This window comes from Equus caballus, chromosome 26 (assembly GCF_041296265.1).
Source record: "Equus caballus isolate H_3958 breed thoroughbred chromosome 26, TB-T2T, whole genome shotgun sequence".
NCBI lineage: Eukaryota > Metazoa > Chordata > Mammalia > Perissodactyla > Equidae > Equus > Equus caballus.
Window position 1 is genome coordinate 42,026,433 of NC_091709.1, and position 9,612 is coordinate 42,036,044.

At 53.1% G+C, this 9,612-nt stretch overlaps 2 long non-coding RNA genes across 2 annotated transcripts; one reads left to right on the forward strand and one right to left on the reverse strand.

Moving 5' to 3' along the window:
* Positions 1-4,022: 4,022 nt before the first annotated feature.
* Positions 4,023-8,582, forward strand: LOC111770815 (uncharacterized). The gene is made up of 3 exons (XR_002804250.2): positions 4,023-4,611; positions 5,396-5,505; positions 5,700-8,582. It is a non-coding gene; the product is annotated as an uncharacterized lncRNA (long non-coding RNA).
* On the reverse strand, positions 4,180-7,854 carry LOC138920895 (uncharacterized). Its single transcript, XR_011432873.1, has 3 exons — positions 6,630-7,854; positions 4,596-4,704; positions 4,180-4,315 (listed from the first exon to the last, which is right to left on the reverse strand). It is a non-coding gene; the product is annotated as an uncharacterized lncRNA (long non-coding RNA).
* Positions 8,583-9,612: the final 1,030 nt, after the last annotated feature.

Below are 9,612 nucleotides of genomic sequence, written 5' to 3' on the forward strand. Positions count from 1 at the left end.
TATTTTTAATTTTTAAAAAATTAAGATATGTTTAAAGACTTTCCTATTCCCTGTTTTAAATCAGGCTCCTAACTCTTTAAATGCGTCTGGGACATTTCTTTTTCAACCCTCTCCCCACAGTAACACAATCGCCCAGGTCCTCTGCGGTGAATTGTGGTAAGTTAAGAAGCATGACCCCAGCACCAGGACCCAGGGGTGGGACTTACATTGCCACCTGGCTGGAATCTGCCTAGAGAGGCTGGAAATGCCCACCGAGGTCTGGAAATGACACATGGGGCCAAATCCCGGGCTCGGAGCAGGTGCCCCTCGAAGGGGCTCCAGAGGCCCCAGGTCCCTGCCCAGAGTCCTTGGAGTGACCTTTGCTGGCCGCTGCTTTCCCGGAAACGGATGTAAGCCTGCACCTCCCTCTAAGTCCACCCGGCTGTCCGGTGGTCAGAGAGAGAGGACAGGACAGCCAACATCAAAGGCATAGCAACTGCCGGGAGAAGCCGTCCCCTGCCAGCCCGGAGGTGTCGCTTCCTGCCCCAGGGCAGCTGCTCTCTCTCCTTGCCCTCCAACCAAAATCCAAAGGGTTCACACCACCGCGTAAATACACCCTCCTGCCTTTCACATCCTCGCCCTAAACAAAACCGCAACCAGACATCAGGGGCCAAACCTGGTGCCCCCCGGGATGGGCAGTATGGACAAGCTCGTGCTTACCACCAAAATCAGCCCACTGCACCCCAAAAGGAAAGAGCTGACACCCCCCACCATTGCCTTCGAATCTGCCCTCGGATGCTCCGGCCACTCAGCCCCTGCCAGGAGCACAGGGACAGGCACCACCCCACTGAGCAGGCTCTCTGCGTGATGGTGGGGACTCTGGCTGCACTGGGGTGGAGCCGGGACACCGTGCACGGCAGGCCAGGCAGCAGCCTCGACTTGTCTCTGGGTTGTGACACTGCAGAGCAGCCCAGGTGTCTTTGATTTGCCGCTGTAGATAAGGGAATCTCAGAGCCGGGTGTGCTCTGTGTCCCGTTCTGCAGAGCTGTGGCGGTTTTGAAAGGAAATTTGCACAAAAATCTTGTCTTCATTAAGTTGCATGTTAAAGTTTCTGGCAAGAAAGTCAGTTCTCCCAAGACCTGCCAGGAAGGCTGGACGGTTCTGGTTCTTTCTTCCTGCCTCTTTCCCAACACGGCACCTGGCCACGAATGCCTTTGCCCAGGGTCCACCTGAGCCCCCGCCTCCAATCCCACGTGTAGCAGGTCTGGGTCAGCGCAATGGAAGCAGTGGCCGGGGAGAGCCCCCGCCTCCCTCAGGAGGCCACACCAGGTAGCCCATGGGCATCACGATCCACATGAATGGACCCCAGGGAAAGCACTGTGGGCCACCCCAGCTGACACACGGCCAGTTACCGGGGGAGACGTCACTAATAACATCTATTATCGATAATCCCATAGACAGGTGTTTTTTTGTCCCAAATACGTGGCGGAAACAGTGCGGAGTTGAGAACTCCCGAGACTTCGATTCCCACCCTGTCTGTCCAGCTGGCACCGCTGGGCAGTGTAACAGGCGACCCTGACTGTTTCCTCCTTCGGAAAGGTGCTGACGAGGTACCTCGGAAATTCCTTCCAACCCGGAAAATCAGAAAGTGCCGCTGGGCGCTCACCCTGGCCTCACCCACTTCTCCCCTCCCCTACTCGGGGAGGGGGCTGGGCGAGCGTCAGGCTACAGTGAGCCTGGGTCACCAAGCAGGGAGTAGGGGAGCCGGGAGCCCACCCAGTGCCCCCAGGCCCACATCCCGTCTGTCACGCATATGAGATAAGCCCCTAGATGCCACTTTCACGGTGGTTGAGCGGAGACTAAAATCCTGAGCCAAGAGCACAGACAGGTCTTTTCTAGGGAGAGACACCCATGGTTCTGCAGGCACTTCCACTGGGCCTCCTTATTCCTGCCTCTCCAGCAACCGGTGCTGTTAGAGGATTTCCTCTCTCTAAAGGCACAGCTCATACCCTCAGCTGAGCTCAAAAGTTAGTCCAGGGAGAGAAACTGACCAAAACGGGGAGCAAAGGAATCACGTGGGTTTTCGTTTTTTGTTTTTTGTTTTTTTGGTGAGGAAGATTAGCTCTGAGCCAATATCTGTACCAATCTTCCCCCATTTTCAGTATGTGGGTCCCACAGCATGGCTTGATGAGTGGTGTAGGTCTGCACCCAGGATCCAAATCTGCTAACCTGGGCCTGTGAAGCAGAGCACGCCAGACTTAACCTCTATGCCATGGGGCCGCCTCCAGGAATCATCTTTTCATGCCAAGAGAACACTTGCCAACACAGCAAAGCTGCAAACTGGCAGATGAAGATGCACCATCACCGCTGACATTAACTCAGGCCTGGCACTATCAGCCGCACTGAAATAATGATATAAATGCTGCCTGGTCACAGGCAAGCCTGATCCAGAGGGAGGACCTTCCAGATCAGAGCTTCTCAGAAGGCTAACTTCTATGCGAAGTGCACACTCGCTGGCTCCTGGGGCTACAATGTCAGGAATGAAATGACATCCCAGGGTTAATGAGGTGCAGGCAGGTTCCCAGGCCCAGCGGGGGGTGAACCAAGGCCTCGCTGAGCTGCATACCTGTGTCTCAACACAGGGGCCAACTGCAAACCTGCGGGGTGAGGACGCATGGCTGAATGCTGAGGAGGAATGCGAAGCTGGCCCGCGCAGCCGCCCCTGGCTGGCTGCACTGCTGACCTTGAGGGGGCGAAGTCCTTGGATTCCATCCCTGCATGGAAGACTGTGCCAGCCCAGCCTGGAGGAATGCCGAGGCCTCTGCCCAGTGTAGCCACGGAGGCTAAACAACAAGGACGGCCGCTCCCCAAGGTGGCTGGACCTGCACTGGCTTGCTTGGGGCTCACAGTCATCCACGGTCAGCGGGACACAGTGAGATGTGGGTTTGCATTGTATCCTGGAGGGAATCCCAGAATTGGCGTCTGTGTCAGCTCCCTGGGGCTGCCACAACAAAGCGCCACAAAGTGGGAGGCCTGAAACAACAGAAATTTATTCTCTCGCAGTTCTGGAGGCCAGAAGGCTGGGATCCAGGTGTCGGCAGGGTCAGGCTCTCTCCGAAGGCTCTCGAGGAGTATCCTTTCTTGTGTCTCCCTGTTGCTGGTGGTGGCCGGCAGTCCTTGGGGTCCCTTGGCTTGTAGACACATTGCTCCCATCTCTGCCTCTGTCATCATATGGCTTCTCCCTATGTCTCTGTCTTCACCTAGGGTTTTTCTCTTCTTCTAAGGACACCATCCTATCGGATTGATACCCACCCTAATGACCTCGTCTTAACCAATTACATCTGCAAAGACCTTATTTCCCAATCAGGTCCCCTTCAGAGGTCCTGAGGGTCAGGACTTCAGCATATACTGGGGGGACATCAACCCATAACAGAGTCCTCAAACCTAGGCTCAAAAGAAAGAAAGTAATACAACTCAGAATTTCTCACTGCAACATTATAGTTTCAAAATATGTAAAAATAACCTAAAGACACGCTATTTGGAATTTTTATTTGTTGGACTACTATGCAGTCATTAAAAATGATCATTGAGGGGCCGGCCTGGTGGCGTAGTGGTTAGATGTGTGCACTCCGCCTCGGTGGCCTGGGGTTGGCAGGTTCGGATCCTGGGCGTGGACCTACATGCCGCTCGTCAAGCCATGCTGTGGCAGTGTCCCACATAAAGTAGAGGAAGACCAGCACAGATGTTAGCTCAGCAACAGTCTTCCTCAAGCAAAAAGAGGAAGATTGGCAACAGATGTTGGCTCAGGGCCAATCCTCCTCACACGCACACACACAAAAATGTTAATTGGAGACTGTATTGCAAAATGACAAATATTTCTAACGATGCTGAGTCACGCCTCTGACAGCAGTTCTGTGACATGTCTGTCGTGTGAACAAGGAGGGTGGGGAAACGAAAACAGCTGTGTTGGAGACGAGGGATTATGGACAATTTTTATCTTAAATTTCTCTTTATTTAATGTCTTCTTTAAATTAAAAACAAAGGAGAACCAACTGGTTTGCGTCATCTCTAACATTCAACATCTGTAAGATTAGGGGAAGCCATTTAACTCTGCAAACTCCGGTTTTCTAGCTGCAAGTAGACAGAATATGTGTCCCCTTGACCTCCAAGAATGGCTGAGGGGCTCACATGGGCTGAAATGAGCTGAGGACAGGGGAGCCCCTTGGAGGCCAGGGTCATGGAGCAAAACTTTTCATCATTCTTCTTATTGGAGGGCAAGGCTCGGTTTTATGTCCTTTTAAATGCCTGAGAGGTGCTCTGTGATGAACAGATATTTCTGGCAATAAAGTAAAGGAAGAGGAGGCATTAGCAGACACAACGAGCACAGAATCAAAGTGAGCTCCACCAGCAGACATGAGGGGCTTGGACGGAAACTTCCGGAAGTTTGGTTCACTGTCATGTGAGTTTGCTGCCACAGACAGAGCTTTCCATCTCCCAGCCGCTCCCAGGACTGGCCACGTGTTTTGCGGGCACAGTTTCACTCCCTGTTGGAGCCCAGAGGGCTGGCCATCCTCCCACCTCTTCACCAGAGCGCGATTCGTGGATTCCACGCCTACCTGCCGAGTATTCACGGTACGAAAGCATTCTTCTGGGATGAGGGTGGGGCAGCGGACAACACACGGTCCCTGGGGGCGACAGTGAGCAAACCGTACGCACACCGGGCATCTGGAGGCGATGGGCGGCAAGAGGGAAAAAGAAGGCAAGGTGTGAGGAGAGCCCTCTTGCATGAGGGGACGGACAGGCAAAGACGTCATGAAATGAGGGAGGGAGCATCCATTTGTGTACTTGGGGGAAAGAACATTTCATCCAGGAGGACCAGCAAGTAGACAGCCAGAGATGGGGCAAGCTGGGTACATTCCAGGGGCAGCAAGGAGACCAGTGTGTCTGAAGCCGAGTGAGCAAGAGACAGGTAGGAAAGATGGGGATACAGATACCTGGACGGCTGGACCACCTGGGGCCTTAAAAACAAAGGTCCGGACTCGTAGATTTTATTCTGCACAGAAAGGGGGGATGCTGGAGGGATTTGAGCAAACGAGTGACCTTCTTTAAAAGGGTCTCTCTTGCGGGCGCATAGGGGATGGTTGGGGACAGCAGTGGAGAGACGGTGATGCTGGGACAAGGTTGGAAGTGGCGGGAAGGATGAACAATTGTTAGATTCGGGCAATTGTTAAGGGATTTCCCAATGGGTCAGATGTGAGAGAAAGAGAAGAGTCCAGGAGAACTCGAAAGTTTTGGTCTGAGGAACTGGAGTAATGGATTTTCCATTTGCTGAAATTGGAAGACCCCAAGAGGAGCAGGTTGGGAAAAGGGAGGGGGATGGAGAGGTGACATTTGCTTAAGATTATGGTGAATGAAGCCTTACAGAGTGAATGCAACCAGCGCAGACCCTCCGAGCCGCAGGTGAACAGAGGGAGCCAGCCCTGCTCCTAGAATTGCTGGCAGCCTACGCTGCAACGTGACGGAACCGTGAGTAATTGGAGATGCCCTCCTGTTCGGGTTTTGTGCAAATATATGAAAATGCTGTTGAAAGGAGGGAGTGTTTTAAGCACCCGGAGAGAACGATCTTTGAAAGGGCTGCTCTTTGCATTGAGAGGAGGGGCGGTGGTTGTCGCCACTTCTCCTGAACGAAACCTGTGACTGAGTTTGTTTTCTGCCCCCAGGAAAGGGATCCCGAAGGTGAGAGAAGAGGAACAAGCAGTGTAATAACAGATGTCACCGGGCCTGCCACAATCAGGGCCTGGTCGGGTCTGTGGGTGGGCCTGGCGGGGCTCAGAACCAATAGGAATGCGGTGGGAATGTGGGGTTTAGTAAGAAGTCGCCCTTACACACTGTGGGAGGGGCTGGGGAAGCCAAGGACCCCGGGAGGAGTTGGAGGGTCAAAGGGTCACTGAGTAAACCTGAAGCTTGGGCAAGGACAAGCAAGCACAGCCAGCTGCCGAGGTGGGGCCACCAAGGGCGAGTCACGGCAAGGCTGATGGGATGCTGTCAGCAGGACCAGCAACCAGGCGACAGCGGGATGCGGAGCAGAGGAGAGAAGAAGCTGGGACCCCCGGGCACCTCTGCTCTGTCCCCCACTGACGAGGCCGCTTACTATTCTGACCACGATTACCTTCTGTGCCTCCCACAAACTCCTCTTGTAGGATTGTCATATAAAATTCAGGATGTCCCATTAAATTTGAATTACAGATCAACAGTGGATAATCTTGTAGCATAGTAAGTCCCAAGCAATATCGGAGACATACTGAGAAACTGTTTGCTATTGATGTGAAATTCAAATTTAACTGGGAGTCCTATTACTTTATTTGCTAAATCTTTGGCCAGCTCCTGCCAGAACTTTCCAAGGAAAGGGGAATCCAGACAGGGTCCTGCCCCCAGGAGTTGACAGTAGCAATGGCTACCACGATGGAGGGCCTCCCGCACACCAAGTCCTGCACACACAGCACCTCATCTATCCCCCACAGCCCAGGAGGACAGCTTTTACTCCCACTGCACTGCAGATAAGGAAACTGAGGTTCAGGAAGAACACACAATTGACTAAACATTTTATGGGTGGGGATAACAGTAATAGCTAGCACTTAAGCAGCACTTACAACGTCAGGCTCAGCTCTAAGAGGTCTGTGCATAAGGTCCCACTTAACCCTTTTTAACAAGTCTGTGAGGAACTGTTGTTGGACCCATTTCACAGGTAAGGAAATAAAGTCACGTTAATAGTAGGTGGCCTGGTCAGGATTCGAACCACTGCGACTCCAGTCCGTGCTCTTCCCCATCATCGTAAACCACCGCTGAGCCACTACCTACACCACCTCCTGCTCTTGGCGAAGCAGTATTCACCCACAGGAAGCTCACAGGGCCCAGGTGGCAGGTGTCGTCCAGAGCTCACTGGGGTGCAGTGAAGTGGACTGAGCTGACAACGTTGGAGGTAGAAATCACTGTGATCGAGGGGTTCTGAGGGAGGGTTCAGGAGGCAGATAGGTGCGAGACCTGAACACTTGGGACAGCAAAGGGCAAGTCCACAGCCGTGTCAGGAACTGTGAACATGTGAAGTAAGTATCACCGAGCACTGAGCACTTCACAGGGGCCAGGTGCTGCCCTAGCATTGAAATGACCATCCTCGGTCCTCCCAGTCACCCCCCAGAGGACTGTCCCCATCTTACAAACTAGAAATCAGGGGTTCAGAAGGGCCACGCAGCTTGCTGAGGTCACCCCACCAGGAAGAGGCAGGATGGGAACTGTACAGGTGACCCCCATGCCAGCTGGCGCAGCTTCCAGGCCACCTTCCTTCCACTTGCTTGCAAGGATTCACATCCTTAGATTCAAGGCAGGGAGGCAGGTGCACTACAGCCGGATCAGATGAAATGGATGTCATCGCTGCTTCCAGAGGTGACAGAGAGACGGGGTTTGCTCTGAGCAAGGCAGGCTTCATCTCAGATCCTGCAAACACTCTCCCTGGCCGCTGAGCAGCCTTCTGCTCAAGGAGGCGGAGGACAGCTGAGCCGCCCGCCCTGGGCAGGGAGAGCTGCCGTCCCGTCCTCAGGCAGAGAGCTCATCTGATGGAGAAAACTCCGGCTGAGGCTTCCATCCGGGGAGAATGGAGGAGGATAGCAGAAATGGACTCCTCCTCCCGGGGACCACCTTGACACCGTGCCTGCTGTGCACAACTTCATCCGTCCTTTTCCTGTGAATCTACAGGTTTTCCAAGAATTCTCCAGTGGGTGCTTCAGAGTTTCCGCCGCAGGGGTGGAGAGCCTGAGGTTCTCATCCAGATTTGCCAGCGGGGCAATTTGATGAATCTCTCTTTCAGCTTCTGAAAACGTTCTAGGGGGGAGACGCAGAAAAGATTACAGGAAAAGTGAATGAGGGGAGTCTGGACAGGACCTGCCACCAGGAACAGAGGATGGACGGGCCTGCTGGGCAAGGCCACCCAAACCCATGATGACGAGGGTCACTCTACATTATGCATTAGAATTAGGACAGGGTTGGCATTCAATTGTGACTCGGAAGGGTTATTGGGGTCACCATGAAGCTGGGTTTCTGGGAAGGAATCACACCGGGAAGATACAGACCTGCTGTCCAGGACCCACTGAGGACCCTCCCTGTGTGGCTGTATCTTTTGGCTCCTTTGCGTCCATCAGCCCTCGGCTCAAGGCGACTGGAGAGGTCCTGTATGAAGAGCTCAGACTGGCCAGTGCACTACCCAGTTACGTTATCGACTAGAAGCCTGTCACTTCCGTCACAGGCCTTCTCTGTGCTCTTTCCAGAAGGGAAATCACAGTCAAGGCCAGCCCAGAGTGGAAAGTCAGACAGACACGCAGACGGAGTCAAACCAGCTCTCAGATCCCGGAGTCACTGATAGAAACTAACACAGCAACAAGAACGTTAGCGCGTATACAAGGACAGCCTTGGCCCCTTGGTGTCCGCACTGTGACAGATTTTAACCTTTCGCTGGATGAGTTTGGAATTTTTGAATTTTGATTAAGTTTGTATTCCATTTGAAATAAGAAAAAAGATCTTTTTTAATGTAAAAAAAAAAAAGGAAAGAAAAAGATACTGAGGGCAGCAATTGCCGAAGCTTACCAGTGAGGTACATACTTAATGTCATTTCGCCTAAAAAGCACACAACACTCTCTTTTTTACTAAATTATGACTCCCTTAGTGAAAAAACACGGAAGCACGTCGCAGGCGGGACACTGAGCTGGAGTCCTTTCAGGGCCGTGGGAACGTGGCATCGAATCCATTTCTCCCTGTTGAAGGAGGTTTTTCTCGTTCTCTGGTTTAAAATAACTCGGTGGATGGTACTTAATTTCGGGAATTGTTCTAGGCATGTGTTTTCCCAGCAGGACACAGAAAGCGATGCCCCCAGAGGTGGGCGGGGGGCCTTGAGAACTTGGCTCTGCCCCAGCGTGCAGTCACTTCTGGAAGGTTTCTCGGCTGGGGCCCATTGTCCTGACTTACTGGTTCTACACCCCGCAGAGGAAAATCGCTGTTAATACCGTCTTCAGGTCGATGCAGGACGAGCAGCCCCCTCCAGACGCCACTTACAGGCAATCCTCGTTCAAAAGAAAGATCGCGGAGGGTGGACGTGCCCCAGGCAGAGGAGCATGGGGAAGGGACTTCCCTCGGTGAGCGAGGGCAGCTCATTCAGTCATCACTACCCAGTTCCTGAAGCCGACAACTAAAGCCGACACGCAGACGACCGAGAAAGAGCAGGTGGGGGGACCCTGATAGAAAGCAAGTCTCATCAACGGGCTCGCCCTGGCCCTACACCTCGCTAGCTGCCCTTCCTCCCTCTGCCGTCTGTCACCTGCACGGCCACCACCTTCATCCCTGGCCTGCATCACTAGAGAGAGGGCAGCCGCCTCCCGCCTGGCCTCCTGCTCCACTCTGGGCCCAGAGAGATTGTTTTACTGTTGGTCAGGTGCAAACAGCCCAAATGTCCATAACCGGCTGACTGGATAGACAAAATGTGGTCTGTGCACACGATGGAGTATTATTCAGTCGTAAAAAGGGAAGAGGTTCTGACATGCGACACGATGGATAAACCTTGAAAACATTGTGCTAAATAAAAGAAGCCAG